The sequence below is a fragment of the Mytilus edulis genome, chromosome 11, assembly GCF_963676685.1.
Source record: "Mytilus edulis chromosome 11, xbMytEdul2.2, whole genome shotgun sequence".
NCBI lineage: Eukaryota > Metazoa > Mollusca > Bivalvia > Mytilida > Mytilidae > Mytilus > Mytilus edulis.
This window is the reverse complement of record NC_092354.1, coordinates 70,841,321-70,865,602: the sequence shown is the minus strand read 5'-3', so window position 1 is coordinate 70,865,602 and position 24,282 is coordinate 70,841,321. Positions and strand designations below refer to the sequence as shown.

The window sequence follows — 24,282 nt, the reverse complement described above, 5'->3', positions numbered from 1 at the left end:
CTGGCATAAAATCAAATTCACAAATGGACCAAACAGTCACCACATAAGGGCAGTGATTCTAAATGTTTTGGTAATTGCAATTATCTAGAAAAAGACAACAAATTAATTTAGTTCGAACTTGCAACATTTTTCTATGAACTGAAAGTCAATTTTTATTTCGAGACAAGCGATATCTTAAATATATTTCATTAATGTGTACATGTGTTATTAAAGTACTCATTAATGTGTACATGTGTTATTAAAGTACTCATTAATATGTACACGTGTAATTAAAGTACTCATTAATGTGTTTAAATCATTTTTAAGTATTCCTTTCTTAACTATCATACCCTCAAAGTGTTTATGTTTTAACAGTTGTGCGTATTTCTTTCAACTGAACAACATTCCTCCATTGCATATCAAGTAGGCGCAGAGTTTAAAATTGACAGCCCCAGAAATTATAATAGGAAATGCATCAGGCATATACTACAATCTGATATAATTTTCAACCAACTTTTTTCTGGAATTCATAACGTTGTGTGTTAAACAGTTTTATATTAAACAAATGTTAAGAAATCTAGCAGCATACACCATAATGCTGCTCTATATTTGATCTGTTCTGCAAATCACGTAGTTAGTTACGAAAGTGACACCACAGCGTTGTATTTTCTATTTATTAACAATAAATATTTCAAGATGAGATATCAGATTCCTGCAAACCAATAGACTATAATAACACTTGCATGACTAATCGAATTGTATAAATCAAAACCGACATCGGAATGGATATGTCATTGATTCGCAGCAGTTACCTGGAGTTCCATGCAATGCAAATCAATAAATCAGTCTTTTATATATAAAATAACACTTTAATATCCTGTTTTTCTAAAACTATCATTCATCGAGTGTAATATTTCACTGCAAATGCAAAATCTACACTATACGGTATGGGAAATTTCTCATTGACGAAGGCCGTACGTTTGCCTATTATAGCTTACATCAACCTTCAAGTGAGCTTTGATAGAAACATGTCTTATTGAAAATTAAACCACATCTCAATTTTTTTTTATTATATCACACATTTTATACTATTTCGAATTCATATAAATAAGTGTTTAAGTATAATCTTTGACGGGAAACAGTGAAATGAATGAATATAAAGCCATTATTCGTTCAATTTATGTTTGTTATTCAATCTTACTAATTAAGTCCTACATCTTTACTATTTTTTTAAAGATTCTTATTTTCTTACAATATACAGTTTAGAGCCTGTAAATAGATAAAAGCACAGCTGCCTCGGAATAATTTTCAAAAGAAGCTTAAATAGTCTGGCTCGTTTCCTTTACATAATCTCGAAATAATTGTCTGTTATATTTCACAGAAATCAAGTTTACTATACTGAACTGCAAAAGAAACGTCGTAGCAATTTAAGGCAAACAGTATGGAAGAATAAATACTATATTTTATTTTGAATGGGAGTATAAATACCCTTGTTATTTAACAAACTCACATCATTTCAATTTATTTACTGTTCATTGATAAAGTGTTTCACTACCATATCACAGATTTATTTAATTCAGGTCTGCCACTAGCGTTTAGTACGACCGAATTAATGAACGCAGTCATCCATAACGGAGATGTAAACATAATATTAGCATCAGTTGAAGATAATTTACCTAAACCAAAATAAATAGATATTTTTTTTTTCAATGCTTTTGAAAAATTAACGATGTTTCTTTTGCGGTTCAGTATATAAGTAACACCTACGTCCGTTTAAACATGAGATGGTTTTCACTGTGGTAATCCCCTTTAGGTAAACATATATATTGCTATAGCGAGGCGTCGAAAGTCCTTTTTCATGCAATTTTTCAGATAGCAAAAAGTAATTAAAGAAATTTAACTCAAGGCCATATATGTTGTATATATTTACTCCATCGATGAACACATAAAACATCCCAGAGTTTTAAACCGACTCGAAAGGGCAAGGAAATAATCATCACAAGAAGGACTATCATTGGTGTTGTTGTTTTTTCTTTCTTTTTAGACGTTATATTAAATAAACTTTTCAAAAAAGTAGGCTAAAGAGTGAACAATCGTGTAATATTGCGAAATAATCAAGAGTTATTATAGGATTAAATTCTTTTTGTGCAAATTTAAAGAATTACAAGGATAAAACGCATTTTTAAAGTTATTTAAAGTGAAAATAAATACTTTAAACGTCGAGCCGGGTTGTGTTTTTATCGTCGCCATCTTGTTTACATTGGTCACAAAAAGTAATTCCGTCAACGTTGTCTTTCTCAAAAAATAAGTAACTTATAGAGCCGGCTAGACCATTTATATAAACGTATTCTATAATTTGCAATTCCTTTCAGAATTATATAAAAATACACTTGCTTGTTTGTCTGACTATCTTTTCATATACTTCGTGACATTAGCGCAACACCTCCTCAATAATACAATTTATCAAAAATGTCAAATCTGTTTCAATGTCTTTAGAAATGTTAAGATTTATTATTACAAACAAAAAGCATACACAGTACTTTAAATAGATTTATAAGAGATCTCGTAAATGCTTAAAACTTTTCCATTGTTAGATAAAATGACAGACTGGGTGAACTTGGATACCATCATTATTTATTCCTATACGTGTATAATCTGTGATTTTCCTTTCGCTAAAACATAAACTAAATAATTATGTTATGCGTGTTGAACCGAGGGGCATTGCATTTAGTTTATATCAATAATTAAGAATATGTTGTCATAGTTAATGTGACCCATTCAAAGTATCATACAGATCTCAAAATAATTTGCAATATTGCAATGGTATTAACCATTACAGACGTTCTATCCTCACATTTGTTTGTTTTTTGTATTAGCTTGAGCAAAATCTATTGAATAAATATATCACAAGTGAAAAACTGTCTAGACCAACTCTAATCCATAGTTAATACGTTAAGACTTAATTACTGAACTATTCAATGACAAAAAAAGTCAATTATAAAAACAGATGTTTGCATTCTGTACAATATGCAGATTGGGATATTTGGTATGATTCCAAATGAAACAGTCATATTTGTTATGGAAAACTTCGAAATAAACGTTTTTCGCAGTTTTTGAATGCTTACAATTTTGTGTATCTAGGGAAAGATACAGTACTGACGAAAACATGACTGTCAAGAAATAAAGAAATATATAGAATTAATTCATGATCACTCTGGTCAACCGAAAAGATTGATTTTTCTTTCATTGATTGATTTAACCAATGTTGTTTCAACAAAACAAAACCCCTCCTCCGGTGGCTACGGTGCTTAACTTCGTTTTTTTATCATCCTTTAGTGGATACGACTGCATCATGGTTACAGAGTTATTCAGATGGAGACAAGTAACGAACAGCCCTACAAAAGGTTCTGCTTCGTTATCATAAGACAAATCCCATTTGAAGCTTTTAGCATGGTGTCAATATTGTACTATTGTACTCACTGCAACTTTATTCGTGATATAAATCCTACAAAACCTATTACAGTAGGATTAATAAAGGTAATTTTCCAATTACTTGAGCAGTAAATGTAAGTTAATTAGGGGTCCACGTTAAGAGGAAGTTTTCTAAATGCAATGTAACTAATATTTGTCACGCCATGTTGAATTACTGATTTGCATGTTTTGTTATTATTAAAACGTTTCTAGCATGTATATCCTTATTCGGTGCATATTTGAGTCTGATAATCACCATCCACGTGGACCAGATTTTCTTTTCTTAATTGCACATGTTGCATATTGAATAGGCATATAAAGCATATTATGGCGTATAGAGAATTGAACCCCAAACAAATAAATAAATAATGGTTTGCAGTTACGATTAAGATTTGGATGGAAAATTCTCTCATTGCCACTCATACCACATCTTCTTATATATACTGCAGCTGTGCTATTTGAGCAGTCAAATTGCATTGACTGTATATTTATATGTGATATACAGTCACTGACCGTATACCACCTTGTTTATGACGTTGACAATGCTTTTCCGTACAGTTTTATTTATGACGTCAAAAAAACATACAGGTTCGCGGCAATTTTACGTTGTCAGCTCACAATTACAGAATGACGGTTTTAACCCTAAATACTTCATTTTGAACAGTTATAAGAGTTGCAGTATATAAAGAATAACCATACATTGTCTCGAAATATCAATCTCTTATTTGAACTCGGCTCGAAACAGGTAGAAATGCTCGGCACAGCCTCGCTTTCTTCTTGTTTCTAAGCCTTGTACAAATCTATAATACTAAAATTACGAGGTCCAATTTGTCAGCCGTCATCACGTAAAAACGACGAATCACAGAATTCAACTTTATATATAACTAATATAGTACAAAGGTGTAGATTAAAAATTACACCACTCCAGGCCCTTTTGTTTTCCACGTAATTAATATTGCCAATAATTAAGAAGTTCCGGGTCGAGTCCGCTTCCGATACCAATAGTATATTCACCTGTTACCTATTACCTTATCTGTACGTTCCGCATCTGACAGGCGCACCACCAACCGTTGTATTCAGGATTAATATGCTATATACACGGGTCATAACCACAGGGTTGACACTACTAAATTGTCAAATTGTTACCTATTGTAGTATTTTAATCAGTAAGACTTTCTAAGATAACAATACGAATACTAAAAATCTGGACTAAAAATAAGGCGTATAGGTACAGTTTTCAATTTGTTAGTGGGCATGACGTAAAACAGCGAAGCAAAGAATTCAACTTTATTTATAACTTATATAGGACAATGCTGTTGATTAAAAAATACTCCATTCCAGGACATTTTGTTTTCCGAATAATTAATATTATTGTTTCAGTTCGACGGGTTCAAACAGAAAGACTTGAAAGCAGAGAAAAACTGTGTATCTTATAATCGGCATGACTTTATCAGATGACAATACTAATACTAAAATAAGGCTTGCGCATAGTTATATACTTTAATTCAGTCACGGACCCGTGATATCACGGGTGTGTTCTAGTAACATTGATATTTCGAGACAATGTATGGTTATTCTATATATCTACACCTTGCAATGCATAAACGTATAGATAATGAACTGATTAGACTCTTTTAAATGTTGTAATTCAGTGTACAATGTTAAGCGTTGGTATTTATACAATCTACTTATTAAAGCTTTGATATATGTAATGTAACTTGTAAGTGTTTGTTATGATGTCATGATTGGTTGTCTAAAATAAAAATTCAACTAAGGAGGTGACGTTATAAAAAGTATGTCATTGGTTGCAGTTTGTCTTAGTTTGTTGTTTGTTATGTTCAGTTGGTTTCTTTTTTAATAGTTTACAATTTTGTTATGGTGAGGCCTATATATCTACAATACGATGTTAGTTTTACTCATTGTTGAAGGCCTTATCTACTATACTATGTTGGTTTTACTCATTGTTGTAGGCCCTATCTTCTTTACGGTATTGGTTTTACTCATTGTTGATAGGCTTACAATGATGTATTATTAGTTATCTTGGTGTATTCAGGGGTGTACAGAATTTTACACCGTTGTTGAAAATTCATACACCCTGAGGCGCAGCCGAATGGGTGTGTGAATTTTCAACAACGGTGTAAAATTCCGTACACCCCTGATTACATCAAGAGAACGAATTTACTCATTTTAAAATCAGGATGTAAAATTGTAAAAATGGTGATAAAAATTTTCCAGCGTAATATTTTTTCAATGTCCATGTTGCTGCAAATTGTCAAATACTTTTTTACTTTATTTTTGGAAAAATTCTAAAAAATTTTGTGGTCTTTTGAGTTTACAAAAAAATAAAAAAAATAAATATTATTTTAATTTTTTTTAATTTTTTTTTTTTTTTTTCTTTTAGCATTTTCTTAAGGTGGCTCGGCCCTTTACCAATGCGCATATTTTAACGCATGTTTCTTACGACGAGTGCCTTGGAAACGGTCGCTTTAAGGGGTCTTCTCAAAAATAGCTTTGACGACCTTGGAACGCGGGCGTGTATGAAAGCACCCATGACGATGTAAACAAGTGAGGCTAAACGTTCTTCAAAACAGGAAATACGAACGGTCAGAAACAGGAAATACGAACGGTCAGAAATTCACAGTGCTTTCTTCATTTTTCGCATAAAAGTTTAAAAGGAGAAAAATATACATGATTTAAGCATAACATTAAAAAAAAGAATATATAAATACTGACAAAGTCACATGTATAACGTCGCTTCGCTCCCAAAACGCATTCTCATCTTACACGGTCGCCTCTTCGGTCCGTTCGTACCATATTTTGAATTCACTAAAATACCAGTTGAATGTAAATGATGTCGTGGATATTTATTTTTGAAAATGTTTTGCCGATTAACTGTAAACAAATGATAGCGATGTAAACAACTTCATGTCATCGTACAGCTTTCAAAAACAGGTAAACTTGTGACCCGTATCAGAGACATATATGTGTATATTATGTCTCTGCCCGTATAGTATGGTTTAAAACATCGGGGCATGATATAATCCGTTTGGCGTTTTATAACAGTTTGTTTCTGTCATAAATATATTTAAAACTTGAAATATCTTTATTTCCAAGTATTTTTAGGAGTTTATTCCCGAGTATGCGATATATTTTTCCACTGCAAAATTTTGATAATTATAGTTATACCAAAACAAATTTGAAAATGCCAATTTTCTAACAGACTTTATACTTAACATTTTCATTTAAAGATATGTTTACCTGCACGAAAATCATCTGATAATTTTTCTCGTATCACAATTCCATGATTTCCGGAACACTAGACTTAGTCCTATAATCTAAGACATCGGGACCAATGTTTTCTATTTTTATGATACTTTTCTATTACTTATTTTATGAATTGTTATTTTGTTGATTTGCAATTTTCTGTTGTATCTATCAATATGTCAACCGAGTTCATATTAAAAAAAAAAAAGAAATATCAGCATTAAAACTAAAATAATTGAATCAGAGCACTGAATGTTATTAAAATAGACTAATAGATCCAGCAACGATCAATCGGGCGGATCCAGCCATTTTGAAAGGGGGTTCCCAACCCAGGACAAAAAGGGGGTGTTCCAACTATATTTCCCCATTCAAAGGCATTGATCGTCCAAAAAAGGGGGAACCCGGAACCCTCCCCCTGGATCCATCACTGTCAAAAGTAACCGGGACTGGCCTAGTATTCCGACCTTATATATCGGTCTATGATATAAGTCCTAAATACTGCATGCTTTGCGGAGAACCGCAAATTTTTTGGTTTCACCAAATTTGGGATTTTGCTAGGGCATACACCCGCAGCGTGCCGGGCAGTCTCAAACACTACTAAAGACTTTATATATATAAAAAAAATCTATACTACTACTAGGGTCAGGAAAAGTTGGGATTGTAATTTAAAAGCTACGCCCTAAAGAACGCTATATTAGCCGGTGATGTTGGCAAACTTTAACTTTAATCTTAATTTTTGAAATGCTTTTTTAAAAGGTAAGCTAATAAGGAAAGTTTTTGATTAAAACAAATGATCACAAATATAGTTGAGTGATGTCAATGCGGCAAAAAAATGTGAATGACAATTTTGTTTGTGAACACTGATTTGATCTTACCGTGGCAAAGAAATGCACAACTAATCATCGATCTATGCGTGATGATAAAAGGAGATAATGTTTTTTTTATTTATAATATTGAATTTTAAATATGAACTTTGGTGGATTGTTGTTTCATTGGCAATCATACCACATCTGCTTATTTTCATATCGTATGGTTAACATAGAAATATGACTAATCTGACAGATGACCCCTTGAATATACAGGGTGTTCAAACAGCTGGATGTATACATACGAGTCCTCGTAGGGTAAAAAGGGGGAATTTCGCCTACACTTGCACCAAGCGTAATTGTCCATTCATTTTTTTATGGCAGTCCATATATCTAGCTCCCGTCTTACTTTGCATAACTTTCATAATTGATACTTATCTGCATGTTCTCATCCGTATTATGCTTGAAATACTTGCCAGTGATCATTCAGTATGCACAACTTTAATTTTCATTATGTGCAGTCATATAAAAAAAAACGTAATTTCTGGGACTTTTATTTGTTTGCCTATGTGGTATATCAGTTTATAGTAATTGTTGAAGTCCGTACGGGGACATAATTGTTATCTTCTATGTAAATTGGTCTCTGGTGAAGAGTTGCCTCATAAACAATGACACCCCATCTTCCTATTTTTATACCCTACGCAAGGAAGTGGCACAGGGTATAACATTTTTGACCCGTCCGTCCGTCCATCAGCCAGTCTATCAGTCCTGTTTCTTGTCATCACAACTCCTCTCAAACCGCCCAACAAAATTTCAGGAAACCTTTTTAGATAATAAGGACATACTATGCAGATGTGCATATCGACAGGAAATTATGATTCAAACTTTTTCTAGGAGTTATGCCCCTTTGAACTTATTTGCTTCAAATTACTACTGCAAGTTTGTCATCGCATCTCCTCTCAAACCGCACAATAGAATTTTATGAAACCTTTTTAGATAAGGACATACTATTTAGATATACATATTTTTTTTCTAGGAGTTATGCCCCTTTGAACCTATTTGCTTCAATATACTACTGCAGCAGTTTGTCACTGCATCTCCTCTCAAACCGCACAACAGAATTTCATAAAACCTTTTTAGATAATAAGGACATACCATGTAGATGTGCATATTGACAGGAAATTACGAATTATTTTTCTAGGAGTTATGCCCCTTTGAACTTATTTGCTGCAGTATACTACTGCAAACAGCTTGTCATCGAAACTCCTCTGAAACCACACAACAGAATTTCATGAAACTTTGTAGATAATAAGGACATACTATGTAGATGTGCATATCGACAGGAAATTATCGTGATTTAATTTTTTTTTCTTAGTTATTTTATTTCTCTAGTGGCAATGTGGGGACTGACTGCCAAAGCGGGGCTGGCTTCAGTTATTTGCAATATAATCCACCAATGAGCCCCCACCCTATGTCGGACTCTGTAACAATCATCCCATCAACCAAATATTTTGAAACATATTTAGAATTCAAGAAACAGACAAGTCCATGAAAATGAGGTTAAGTTCAGATAAATCCTGCAAGACAGACATATTTGTTATTCATTTATTATTTTGTACATAAATCACCCATTAGTTTTCTCATTTTAAATGTTTTAAATTGTTCATTTGTCATTTCGAGACCTTTAAAACCAACTATGCAGAATATGTTTTACTCATTGTTGAAGTCCATATGGTGACCTACAGGTATAGTTATTTCTGTGTTATTTGGTCTCTTGTGTCTCATTTACAATCATATCACATCCTCTCATTTGATATTTTAATTTGTGATAAGACATTTAATAATCATTTCATACACCAAATATACATGAAGATGACCTATTGATTACACAATATTGACTACTACATGTACCTATTAGTATTTATTATTTTTGAGTATATGTCCGACATGCTGACGACGGACAGTCAATGGTATACCATAATATGTCATGAAAACTGGTGTTAAAAAAAATGGCTCAACTAAATCAAATTTTTGAAACGTGATTGATTTTATTCCTCTAATATCTATGAGATCAAATTTATAAAACATCTATTAATATAATTAATTTCAATGTACTAGTATACATGTAAGAATTGTTGCCATTTATACATCATGTACATGTACAATCATTAGCTGATCAGCTCTATATTTTCTTTATTTTTATTCTCCTTCACTGTTTTATTTATAAGAGTAGACTCATATATATGATCTGTATTCATCATTGGGACAGGTAGCTATATATATAGGTGAAGTAGGTCCTTTTGATTTGATTTTTTTAAAGGATTTTGACAGCACTAAAGCATATACATGTAGTACCAATTTATAGTTGATCTTAGCTCCTTAAGTGGATTGTGGCAACATATATTGCATATATACATGTAGAATGTTGTTCTTAAGTTTCAGCACTTTATGCATAGTTTCCGGTTGCAAGACTAGAATATGATACTGGCTTCTCATGAAATTCTGTCAGTACTTTGCCAATAGTTTCCAAGTAAAGTTGAACATTCCAAGCTCACTCCTTCCATTTGCAATGTACATGTACAAATGTACTTGCAGCCTGAAATTAAATATCAGAGTAATTCTGTCCGAAAATCAACAATTATTGACATTCAAAAGCATATAGATGTAGACTAGTTCATAATGGTAATGTGTCCCATGGACACAGATGAGCAGCCGCTTGCATATAAAGGATGAAAAGGGTGACACCACCCAAATTTGTACTTGATCTGAGTGTTGTTGTAGTAAGCATTGCATATAAGTTTCAGAACATTTGGATGAAGCAAACTTGTGTTAAAGAAAGGAACAAAATTTCAGCATTTTTTTAATTTGTAAAGGGGCATAACTCTAGAAAAGTAAAAGCGACTCCATCAAAAATTCAAACTTCATGTGTGTATGTTGGTACAATGTAGTAAGCATATATATATGCATTAATTGTGTATTAGTTTCATAACATTGGTAGAGGCAAACTGAAGTTGGAGAACAGAAACCAAATTTGGGAGGTACATGCAAGTTTGATAAGACTGACAATGCAAGGGTAACCTTAAAAGAACTAAAATGGTCTAAATTTATATGTGTTTATTTGATAATAGGTTCGTTTTCATTTATTTTGTTTTCCCTTGAGAAAACATAAAATATTTTTTTATAATTTAATTTGGTTGAATATACATGTATATCGAATTTCTGAACAGAAAATAATGAAAATGATACACAAAAAAAATATAACCAAAAAATAAACCTGTGATAATACTGCTTCTATTGGTACCAGGATGCTTAAAATCAATCCAAAATATTTTTTTTTTGAAAAAATGTATACACCTATAGTTGTTAATGTCTGTGTCATTTTGGTCTTTTGTGGATAGTTGTCTCATTGGCAATCGTACCACATCTTCTTTTTTATATTATATACAATATATATGAACAGCTAAAAATCTCAAGTGACAAATACTTATGGCCGCATTCTGTACATGTTTAACCCTGATACTTCTATTACTAGACCTTAAGACATTTTTGTATACCTAACAGAATTAGGGGGGGGGGGGGTTAATGGTAAACAAATTGTGATTGATAAAGATGAATCCTTCGTTTGCCTCCTACTGTATGGTTTATCATTTACAAATTAGGCCAATTATATCATATTCTCAAGAAAATAAAGAAGTCAATCAAACCCAAGACCTTAATAGAGGGGTGGACAGGGGTAAGGAGACAGGGGAATGAGGGATCAGGGAAAAGGGGGTATCTTTGAAATATATTTTGTCTTGGGGCAAGGAGATGGAAAAATTGAAGTAAAAAGGGGGGATATTTAGAGTAAAATGGGAAGGGAAATATAGTTGGGGTCAAGGAGTAGAAACTGTCCCGATGGAAGTTATGGGGTACCCCACATACATATGACCCTAGTCCGAGATTTCTCTGACGTCCAACGGCTGTTTTGCCAGACAAGCTGGGGCTAATCTCGGACTAATATGAACCTAACTTGGCTACGAAATAAGTTATTAAAAATGATGATTAAAAAAGACTAATTCATTGACACTAACCATTGCTAACGGTAGCGTAAAAATGACAGTTCGGCCGTTTGCACACGGATATTTTGCAAAACTGGCCAGACATGTTTACAACTTGTCTGTAAAAGGTAAAATAAACACATAAATAAGATACCAGCTATAACGATCTATAATATTAAACATGGAACAGAAATTGAGCCCGTGCAAGGTTTCAGCCGCAGTGATTTTCAACAGTAGCGAGTATTTTGAGACAACCCCCAAGTTTGTATTTTTCGTTATAAAGATAACATTTGGCTGCCTAATATATCGAAATCTATGTTTTCTTAAGTAATAACTCTACCTTCATCGTTGTATATTCGCCACAATGTCTGTTATGCATGTACATGGTCGTATTCATCAATATAGTATGCTGCTCGGCAATGGCGACCTTGAAATTCCTCTGGTCCGGAAATGGCGCCAAATTAGAGGGAAGCAACTCGCGCCAGACAAAATTACCGTATTTCACCAAAATAATCAAAATTTCACTTTTTCATAACAAACAGTAATACGATAACCACATTTATATTCAGCAATCGTTTATTGATATAATTACAAACATTATTTTATCAAAGCCATCAATAAAGAATTCACAATTAAGTAATTAATGGAGTGCAATGAAATTAGACCTTATGGGGTAGAGGGGTTAAACAAAAGCTCGTAACTTTTTTAAAAGCCTGGTGACCCCCATTTTATTTTACCTTAAAATGTTCGTAGCTTTGACATATCTGTTTTTAAAAAAAATCTACCGGGGAAATTTTACGAAAAATCGATTAAACCAATATTTGTTGCCTTAAACTAAAATTAGAAAATGCAAAATTTAGACATTAATCTGAAAATAAAAGGATTTTTAAGTCAAAAACAACCAAGGGAAAGGTTTACATTTCAAATTCTAATGTTTTTTTCACATAAAAATCATACTGACTTGGTTTTAAAAGTCTTTGAATTTGATGTAACGGTTATTGTTGGAAGGGTGGGCATGTTTGGAAATAGGGTCAAAATCGCACTTTTCGCTTCAATTTGAGGAGAAAACGAGCCTGGTGACCCCCTTTTTTCTTTGCATTTTTGGATTCAGCATAAAAAAATCTACAGAATATGTGAAAATAAAAAAATTCTACCGGGGGTCACTATTGGGGTGAGCCACCTTAATATTTTTTTTTCTAAATATTCTATTTTTCTTTATTTTGGCAAAATGTTTTTTTTTTTTTTTTTTTATAATTTTGGCAAAATTTTATTTATCCCCGGGTGAACAAGGGTGGGGTGTTATTTACACCGGGGTAGTCAACCAATCAGATTGCAGTATTTTTGCTGCATAAGAAATAAAGTTGTTTACATCCTCCACCTTTAATTTGTTATTGAAAATGTTCCCATTACCAATGGTCATAAAATTTCGTATTTTGTTTATATAAGATTATATTTTCACAATCGTTTACTTTTATCTGACCTAAATTTGTCCAAAGAGCACGATTCTACAATTATACTATAATTTTCGTCCAATTATCTACCTATTGAGAAAGTAATGATTACAACATATTCTTTGAAAGTAGTTTTTATGGCATATTCTGAGAATGCAATATTTATATCATATTAAGAGAAAGTAATATCTATAACATATTATATGGAATCATAAATATAGTATTTAAAGAGTTGTTCTAGATATACAAGGGATTTTAGATAGAACTATCAAATTTTAAACGGCTTTATTAAATTATTTTTTTTTCTCATATAACTATTATGTTTGCCTGTCTTGAAGACTTGGAAGCAATCTAATCATCATACACATAGCTAGTATCCGACATAAATATATCTTAAATATAAAGCTCTAATATTTCCAACAGTTTTGTTCCGGTCTTTAAATGGAATATCGAATTGCTATTCCGTTCTTTCTAAAAGCTTTGCTGTCATTAGGGGTAATTTGTAGTTGTAAATCGGAACGCAACCGAAATGCATTGAAGTAATGTGTACAATCTTTTTGTGGTCAGTAATGCGTTTTTGTAATAGTCTGTAATTCATATATTTATAAACACCTTATTCGTGTTACATAATAGATGTTTATAGGCGAAAGACATGCACTTGTTCTTCTAAAAACTTGTTGTTATAAAATCTGATTTTGGATTAAATGGATACACGTTACAATTTAGATTGCTTTTATAATTTTGATAAGGCAAACAATTGTAACAGTAACATAATGTAAATATATAGTATTTAGTCATGATCACTCGGGTCTACCCAAAAGATTGAATTATCTTTCATTGGTTCATTTGATCTATGTAGTACAACAAAACAATACCCTCCGAAACAGTAGCTACAGCGCTACAGGAATAAAACAACTAATTCATAGCCCCATTGCCTTCTATATTGAATTCTGTAATTTCAAGCATTAATGGCTACTTTATCTCCAGTTCAACTAAAGTGGCAGTAGTTTCATGTCAAAACTGTACCTTATCTTGACTTGTGCTGAAAAAATCAACATACATGTACCTTTAATTGCATATTAGAGCGTACTGGTTCTCGGAAGTTTGATAGTACACAAACAGGAACGTCTGATCTGAACAACAGGTCAAATGAGCTCTTCTATTAAAATTGCATATACTTCTTTAATATTCAAATACAACTTTCAACTAGGGTTTTAAAATGATCCTTCGTCCCCACGCTTTCATTTGATACTACACAAATATTCCCATTATTGACAAAGATACATTTCTGCGTAGGAACTATTTTGTTTGAAATATTACTGCATTCTTGTATGTTCTTTCCGACCGAGCCTGAATTAGTGGTTCTATACCTACAGGGCTTTACTTTACGTTTAGCAGATACGACGATATCATGGTTTTAAAGTTATTTAGTTGTACTGTTTCCTAAAAGATGATTATCTAACAGCCTCTGCTCTGTAGTCATATTAAGATAAATCCGTATTGAAGTTTTCATTATGGTGCCAAGATATCCATTGAACTAGCTGTAACTTTATTCGTGATATAAATCCTACAAAACCTATTCCAGTAGGATTAATAAAGGTAATTTTCCAATTACTTCAGCAGTAAATGTAAATTAATTAAGGATCCACTTTTAGAGGAAGTTTCCTAAATGTAATGTTACTAATTCTTGTCACGCCATGTTTAATTACAGATTCGCATGTTTTGTTATTCTTAAAACGTTTCTAGCATGTATATCCTTATTCGATGTATGTTTGAGACTTTTGATCACCATCCATATGGACCAGGCTTTCTTTACTTAATTGCGCATGTTGCATATTGAATAGGCATATATAGCATGTTATGGCGAATAGAGAATTGAACCTCAAACAAATAAATTAATAATGGTTTGCTTTTACGATTAAGAATTGGATGGAAAATTCTCAAATTGCCACACATACCACATCTGTATATCTACACATTGCAATGCATAAAAGTATCGATAATGAACTGATTAGATTCTTTTAAATGTTGTAATTCAGTGTACAATGTTAAGCGTTGGTATTTATACAATCTACGTGTTAAAGCTTTGATATATGTAATGTAACTTGTAAGTGTTTATTATGACGTCATGATTGGTTGTCTAAAATTAAAATTCAATTAAGGAGATGACGTTATAAAAAATATTTCATTGGTTGCAGTTTGTCTTAGTTTGTTGTTTGTTATATTCAGTTGCCTGTTATCTAATTTGTAACAAGTGTATTGCACGTTATTTCTACAATAATTAACAAATAACTCACTTGTTGCGCCTTAAAATCTTCTTTTTATGAAATTTTATTACATTCTGAAGCGGCACAGAAGCCAGAAAATGCCCGATGTTTATGTATGACACCGGAAGCATACCTATGACGTCAAGTACGGGACCAAAGAAGATAACACCTTTTCGCGGAATTTTCTTTAATGAAGATCTTACACTGAAATTGTGATTGAAATTTAATTATGAACTTGTTTTGCATTTGAATAGAGATAACTGTATTGTATTTGAAGCTTTGCGGACGTCCATCGGTAGTTTTACTGTCGCATACAGAGGGAAATTGAAATTGGAAGTTGTGCCAGTTTTAATGCCCTTTGCTCCGTTACATAACCGTACACGGGTTCCTTTCTTTATTTCTTCGTCCACGAGAAGATTTATATTAGATAATGCAGACGATAAAGCAGACGAAAATCGCGAAAACCGGAAGTAAACAATCAGTTGTCAAGAAAAAAAGTAGTCCCGGCATGACCTTTTCCAGTGAATAATGACCTGATCAACGGCCAATGCGGATATTGGAAATTAACGAGATAAGCCAATCAAATTAACGTAATTTTGATATCACTTTTTCATATCACACTCCGTACGGTGTGATACGAAAAATATCTATTCACGTGGGAGTTAGATAACAGGTCCCAACCATAAGAGAAATAAGATTATATTTTCACAATCGTTTACTTTTATCTGACCTAATTTTGTCCAAAGAGCACGATTCTACAGTTCTACTATAATTTTCTACCTATTGAGAAAGTAATGATTACAACATATTCTTTGAAAGTAGTTTTTATGGCATATTCTGAAAATGCAATATTAATATCATATTAAGAAAAAGTAATATCTATTACATATTATATGGAATCATAAATTTATTATTTTTAAAGAGTTGTTCTAGATATACAAGGGATTTTAGATAGAACATTCAACGTTTTAATGACTGTAAAAAATATTTTCTCATATAACTATAATATTTGTCTGTCTCTACAACATGGTAACAATTTAGTCATCATACAAATAACCTGTATCCGACATTATTACTGAAATCTAATATATCTTTCATATTTTCCACCAGTTTTGTTGCGGTAGTTAAATGGAATATCGCATTGTTATTTCGCCCGTTCTAAAAGCTTTACGGTTATTAGTGGTAATGTTTAGTAACTGTTGTATTTCGGAACGATTCAGAAATGCATTTAAGTAATTTGTGCAGTCTTTTTGTGGTTCTTTATGCGTTGATGTAATAGTCTGTAAGTCATATATCGATAAACACCTTATTAGTGTTACATAATATATATAAATAGACGTACTAACTGCAACTTTATTCGTGATATAAATCCTGCAAAACATATTCCAGTAGGATTAATAAAGGTAATTTTTCAATTACTTGAGCAGTTAATGAAAAATTAAGTAGTGTAAAATATGTTGGTTTTATTCATTGGTGAAGGCCTTTCAGTGCTGTATGTTTGTTTATATCCGCGATCTTTGATCTGTAATGAAAAATGTTCCCATTATCAATTATATTTTCACAATCGTTGACTTTTAGCTGACCTAAGTTTGTTCTTAGAACACGATTCTACAATTATACAATTGTCGTCCAATTATCTCTATTTTGAAAAAGTAATGTTTAGAACATATTCTTTGAAAGTAGTTTTATAGCATATTCTGAGAAAGCAATATTTATAACATATTAAAAGAAATAATATCTATAACAAATTATTGAGGAAACGTTATAGTTTTAAAGAGCAGTTATTGAATATACAAGGGATTTTAAATAGAAAATTCAACCTTTAAATGATTATATAAAACTGTTTTTTTTTTGCATTTAACTTAGATGTTTGTCTGGCTCTAAGACTTAGTAGCAATTCAATCAACATAGCTAGCATCCAACATTTATATATTTGAAATCTAAAGCTCTCATATTTCCAACCAGTTTTGTTCTGGTCTTTAAATTGAAAATCGAATAGTTATTCCGTCCGGTCTAAATGCGTTGCAGTCATTAGGGGTAATTTGTGGTTGTATGTTAGAACGCAACCGAAATACATCTAACTAATGTGTGCTATCTCATTGTGATCAGTAATGCGTTTTTGTAATCGTCTGTCCTTCATATATTGATAAACACCTTATTTGTGTTACATAATAGATGGTATAGGGGAAACACATGCACAACACACTTGTTCTTCTGGAAAACGTGTTCTTTTAAAACTGATTTGGATTAAATGAACACTCGTTACAGTTAAGATTGCATTTAAAACTATGATAAGGCAAACGATTGTTACAGTAGCATAATGTAACGTGTTGAAATCTACAACATTCATGCATTTCTTAACGAATCGGCATACTAGCGCCAATACATATAAAAACAATACAGCAGTCAACATTGGTGTAACATCATGTATTCTTGATTCTGCACAAGGATCAATTAAAAAAGATTAAAGGAACACTCGTTGCAATCCAGGTTGCATTTAAAACCATGATAAGGCAAACAATTGTAGCAGTAGCATGATAAAGCGTGTGGCGTTGTCATTTTATTTTTTATCAATTGTTTTGAATGTCCCTCTTGTATCGTTTCCCCTCTCTTCTGAGATCTTATCTACAAAATATATGCGTTTTTTAACGAATAGGTAAACATGCGGTTATAGATATAATACAACAGTCAACAGTTGTGTTACATCTTAATTCTGCACAAATAAATACAGTGAATGTAGGCGCCTAACACTTAGTCAGGCTTGAAAACACAAATTTTGAAGACCAGGTTCAAAATCGTTTTCCTTCTTATAATAGTTTTCCCTCATTCTTGAAGGCCGTACGTTTACCTTATTCATGTATTAATAAAACATGCTGGTCTGCCAGTGCAGTGTAAGTTTTTCTTCGTTATTGAAGGCTGTACGTTTACCTTATACATGTATTAATACACCATGCTGGTCTGGCATTGAAGTGGAAGTCTTACCTCGTTGTTGAAGGTTGTACGATTACTTATAGTTGCGTCATTTGGTCTCTTGTGGAAAGTTGTCACATTGCAAATCATATACAAAGCTTCTTAATATCTTTATAATGCATTGTTGATGTCTTAATTCACATTAAGTCATTGTAAGTAAAAGTGTTTACAAAGTTAAGACTGGATGCTATCAGTGTCAAAATCAAAACAACTCAATTTATATTGTAAACATCTATCATCCATTTTCTGATTTCCCTCGAGTATTACACAATAAACTGTATGATGGAGTCTATAATTACACTTTACGTGATTACATGACCTTAATCAGTTAATGTTGTTTAAACATCCATGGCGTCTATATATATTATACATATACTGTAGCAATCACCATTAGATGAATAGTAATGTATTATAACAGAAATGTCCCCTGGTGAAGTGCGAACTTTTTGAACTACTTCAAAGTGTATAGGGTGCATTGTGTATCCGATGTGAAGGAACGCGTTATTAAAAAATATGACATCATGGATCTAGCGTTTTTATTTAAACAAAGGGTCCATTTTAATCAGGCATATTTTACGATTTAGAGATTTCCTTATTCCTATACTTTAAAGGTTAAAATTCGTTATACAAATGTTGTTCCTTAAACACTCAAGAAGTGATATCCTTGGCTTTCAATTTTAGTTTGAGGCTTTCTGAGGAAGGACACAGGTTAATAAATTTAAAAACACCGAATTAAATTCGGACAGAACAAATGTATAATGTATATCCTTATTATTGTACCTTGTTGATGACCCTGCTTTAGACGTCCAGTTCCTGGAAATCGATGCTATGAGAGGTTTAGCTAGCTATAACACCAGGTTTAATCCATCCTTGTCTACATAAGAAACTCTGAGAAAGTCTGGATATTAGAGTTGTTATTCCTTTTTTTAATGTGTTTGAGGTTTTGATTTTGCCATATGATTAGGGAATTTCCGTTTTGAATTTTCCTCGGAATTCAGTATTTTTGTGATTCATTTTTTTATTTTTATCTTATTTAGAAGTTAGATGTCGATTTAATTTAAAATTATTGAGAAACGATCAACATTCTTTCAGTCCAAAATGCACTTCAAGTATTTCTGGTTCTTTATTCTCTATCCTGTAATCCCTGCACAAACCCTCAACCATGATATTTACAATAATCATCGATGGATTCTACGTTATGTACCTTTATTTAATCTAGATTGAGGTTGAATGGTTTGATTTGAATATACTGTTTGCACAAACACAATAAACTATTTGATGCCAATTAAAACTTTTACATAACGGATACTAACCCTTGACATTTTCAAGATGAAACCTTTGTCGCTACTTAGACGCCGTTTATTCATCCAAAGCACGATTCCGTGATCTGATGTAACTTCTTAACAAAGGAAGTGCAGGCTAATGCAATATCTATGTTAAAGTGCTGATAGGATTTCTAAAAATAAAGAGTTGAACATTCTTAGAACTTAGTACAATATCAACAAAAATAACATTGCAAAAAGGACGCATATTGGTTCTTAACAAGCAAATTTGTATGATTGACAGAGAGAGTAGTAAGCAACGGTAAAACAAAACCCTACGTCGAATTCATACGCACAACATCCTTTATCGTAACAAATACCAAGTAAACAGTTATGTCATGATCTGAAGGAAGTACAGGCTAATGCAATATCTATATTAAAGTGCTGATAGGATTTCTAACGATAAAGAGTTGAACATTCTTAGAACTTAGTACAATATCAACAAAAACAACATTGCAAGTAACACACACATTGGATGATAACATGCTATTGTATTTTGAGATATTATGATGATTTTGTTTAATTTTCGTTATGTTTTCTCGACTCAGGGCGATACAAATGTATATGATCCATCATTTAAAAAAATAAAAAATAAACCTACTAATAATAATGAATAAATTATAGACAATTATTGTCTATTTGCAATTTATCAAATTCATTTTGACTGTTTTGCCCGAGTTGAATAAAAGGTGTTTCCCTTAACCAATTGTAGACTGATTCTAAATTGCACAAAATTGTCTGCTACTTCTCTAAAGTGTGATTTAGAAGTTGAAACATATCTAATGATATTAGATAATTTTAAGTTTGATTCATCATTTAATATATACACTTGTCTATTGTCCCGTCCCCTTTTCATGAATGTGACCTGCCGAATAAGACTAATTACCAAGTTAGTACTAACATGAATAATACGACGAGTGCCACATGTGAAGCAGGATCTACTTACCCTTCCTGATCACTTGAGATCACACCTTGTTTTTCTATGTGGTGTTGGTGTAAAATTGTGTGGCTGTTGGTTTCTTTCTTGGTGGCATGGTGTGTCCGTTTATTTTCGACTTAACGTTTCTGCTGGTGTGTGTCTTAATAACGTTCATCCCACGACTCATGAACCTCATCAAATAGCAAACATTATTTCTCTTTGTTTGCCCCGTTAAAAAAAAAACAAGTAAAAAATCTCAAAACAGTACCTTCTTATCAATTATATTTAATTGTCTGTTTGCAATTTATGAAATGTGTTCTGACTATCATTGCTAGCTTTCAATAAAAGATGTTTCCCTTTATCAATTATAGGCTGATTCTAAACTGCACAACATTGGCTACTGTTTCTCCTTAACGTGTTTTTCAAGTCTGCAATGAAATAGATAGCTATTAATATTAGATGATTTTAAGTTAACAATTTTGTTTTTAAAAGTTTAAGATTGCACAACTTTTGCATTGATAAATTCTTGGGAAATACTACAATCTCAAAGGTATTTTCAACGAAGTGCAAATCCTATAAAATATAAACTAATAAATAATTCTAATAAGATCAACATGACTAGAATGACAGTGACAAATCACGTCAATTTACCAACTCTCGCGTGTTTAATTAGGAGATCTTATATCATTCCATCATACTTATTATCAATCATTTCATAATATATATATAAGTACCATTCACCTCTTAGGATCATTAGACTTAACCAGATTAAACGTACCAGATACGCTATTTGCATTCCATGGCAACTCATAACTTTCGTTGTGAATTTAAGAAAAAAAGGCTGCAATGAATGAGTTTTTTTTTCTTTTGATTATGACAGGTGCTTTAAGGGATTTTGTTACATGAATAAGTATATTACTGCACTCTTTTCCATCTCTTACTATCTAGTACAGAAAGTCAACAATAGCGAAATTGGCACAAACTATTTTTGAAAACAATCAAACGATAATAAATATATTTAAGTACCATTCATACGAATCATATAAAAAATTCTACCAGATACTATATCTGCATACCGCAGTAACTCATAATTTTAGTTTTTAGAATTTTAGAAAACAGTTGCAATGAAATACTTTGTTTTGAGGTTATGTGACGAGATATTTTTGACATTGGGTTGACAATTCATCACAGCACACTTTTCCATCCCCTACCTTCCAGTACAAAAAGTCAAAAATAGAAAAATTGACACAAAATATCCTAAAAGAAATGAATATTATACAATTACTGTCTTTTGATGAGGTAAATATGCGGTTTTATTGACTTTTGAAAAACTGATATTCACTGACGGCCGAAGTGAATATCAGTTTTTCAAAAGTCAATTAAACCCCATATTTTCCGAAACAAAAGACAGTAATTGTTTTATTCCATATTCCGAGAAACGAAAAGGTATTTAATGACAAACATATACCAAAACTAATTTTACACGAAACATTTTACCATAACGTTGCATGTAAACGCGCGTGACATTTAGCGCGGTGAATTAGACTTTCTCAGGTGAATATGCTTTTTTATTCAAAATGCAATTCATATAGAGAAACCTACTAAAATAATACCAATATAGAATAATGACGCTCATTTTTTTTGTTTTATCGTTTTACAGTACAAGTTATTTGATTGTATATTGTTAAAACTATACATTAGTAAACTTAACATACCACAATGCACTGTTCAGTGTCTTAATAGCTGTTCAAATAGAAAAAGACCGTTTCTGTACAAAATTGGTTAACAAGTGTGTACAATGTTATAAGCATTTCTCTTTTATATCTATCCATACTCATTCCTCCCCTTTAAAAGATTCTTCGTTGAGATATGCTAGCCACTACTCGTTATTAACTTTTCAGATAACTAAAACAGTTCAAATACATCAAATTTTTTTCTCTAAATCAAGATTTTTACTGATAGTTGCAGTTTGTAAAATCTCGATTTAGAGATGGATGTTCTGAACTGAACTAAATGCAGTTTTTTTCCCATATGCTTAAGTGTATATTTCCGGTTTCAAGAAAACATACAGTATATCACATATATAACACTGTATAACAAAATATGTCATTAGTGACATTATGAACTAGAAAGTCAAAATGGAAACGTTATCGGCGAATTTATAAAAGCTGTAATGTTATCAAAATGAACGTGGAAAGTGTGAATTGATATAAATGAAGAAAATTACCAATTCTAAATTCAATAAATTGTTATATAAAGATGTGAATTCATAATCAAATATACAGATTTTCGTTTTCGACTAGTAATCCCTCAAAACAATAGTGTTAATAGGAAATATTTTGATCAAATATACTTTGGCTTAAATAACACAAAATACATGGTGTTTATATATATTTGTTAGTTAATAATAAAGGGAGAATACAAGTACAATGTGTTCTGATTGTCCCAGACCAATTTTTTTCCCATGGGTTTCATTAGCTCAGACGTCAGTACTTCGGTACTGCCTTGATTTATAATAACATTTCTACAGTTTTAAGATGCTAAGGTATAAAGTCCATTTGGCATGATGGTGGATATTGGCTTTTATTTTAAGTTCCTTTCCTCAGAGTTCGGTATTGATGTCATGTTACTTTTAAGGTCATTTAGCTATTCAACTGTTTCAGTTTTCATACAATATTTGCCTTTATATATTCTGCTTTTATTATTCCTAATGAGGTTTAATCCAAAAAGCGCCACCGTTACATAAAGTTAATACTGTATAATTTCATTTTTTTTTACAGTGACACTAAGACTGTGGTATTATGTTTATGGAGAATAAAGACGAATTTCTAAATTCATTGATATCATGGCATTTTAAAAAGAGAAAAACATTATCAAATTATGACAAAACCATATTTCACTATCTTAAGGACATTTTAAAAAATTCCATCGATGTTTACGTTAATTCGTAGCGAAACCCAAAAGAAATATTTGCATTCTAGGCAATGTGTACATGATTCAGTATATTTTCCCTGAGAGTCATCATATATATTTTGAAAAGCAATCAATCCTGATGTACAAAAAGTACTAAAATCATACAGCGATTTATATTTTGCATTGAAATGAAGAAATACCTGCAATCTTTTATTTTTACTTTCATCAGCTAGTGACATAAAATTGTTAAATAGAGTACTTATTTTAAACGACAATAGTTTACCTCTTATAAGTGGTACAATAATATTCTTCGGATATCGTTATTCTGAAATTATGTTATTTATTTAGCTAAAATCTAACTAAAAGAATGTGAAGTAATACATATGATAAGTTGAAGTTATTTTAATTTTTTTATATGTTATTGCAAAGTTCTACGTTGATTACAAATTAACGAATAAAGGTGTCTTCGTAGAGGTCCGCGTTTATCGAATGTAAACACTGTGGAGTTTGGTTTGCATAAGAATTATAAATATATACGTATCCGTCCGATCCATGAAAAAATTTAATGTCCTGATCGATCGCTGACCGTTGTCACAGTAACTCTCACATAGTTTGTGTGACTTATCTGACGGATTCTATGGGTCACCGATCACCGATCACTAATCGATCAGTCAAACATCTGTCACCGATCATGATCAGTCACCGATCAGTCAAGTGCACGTCAAACAGTAACGCCTAAGGTTGCAAGTACTATATGTGCACTTAAAACAATTTCAGTATATTTGATCGTATTGAATCAGGTCAAATCCCACTTAAAATTTGATATAATAGAGTCTACGGTCTACATAATATACTTTTATTACTGCTTTAAAATTTGACATGT

General features: G+C 31.9%; 1 protein-coding gene and 1 long non-coding RNA gene across 2 annotated transcripts in view; one reads left to right on the top strand and one right to left on the bottom strand.

The window, feature by feature from the left end:
- Window positions 1–24,282, top strand: part of LOC139496181 (voltage-gated inwardly rectifying potassium channel KCNH7-like) — a 151,936-nt gene that overhangs the window by 28,179 nt on the left and 99,475 nt on the right. The gene's annotated exons all lie outside the window — the stretch shown is intronic.
- Window positions 9,547–12,004, bottom strand: LOC139496180 (uncharacterized). Its single transcript, XR_011657555.1, has 2 exons — window positions 11,898–12,004; window positions 9,547–10,116 (listed from the first exon to the last, which is right to left on the bottom strand). It is a non-coding gene; the product is annotated as an uncharacterized lncRNA (long non-coding RNA).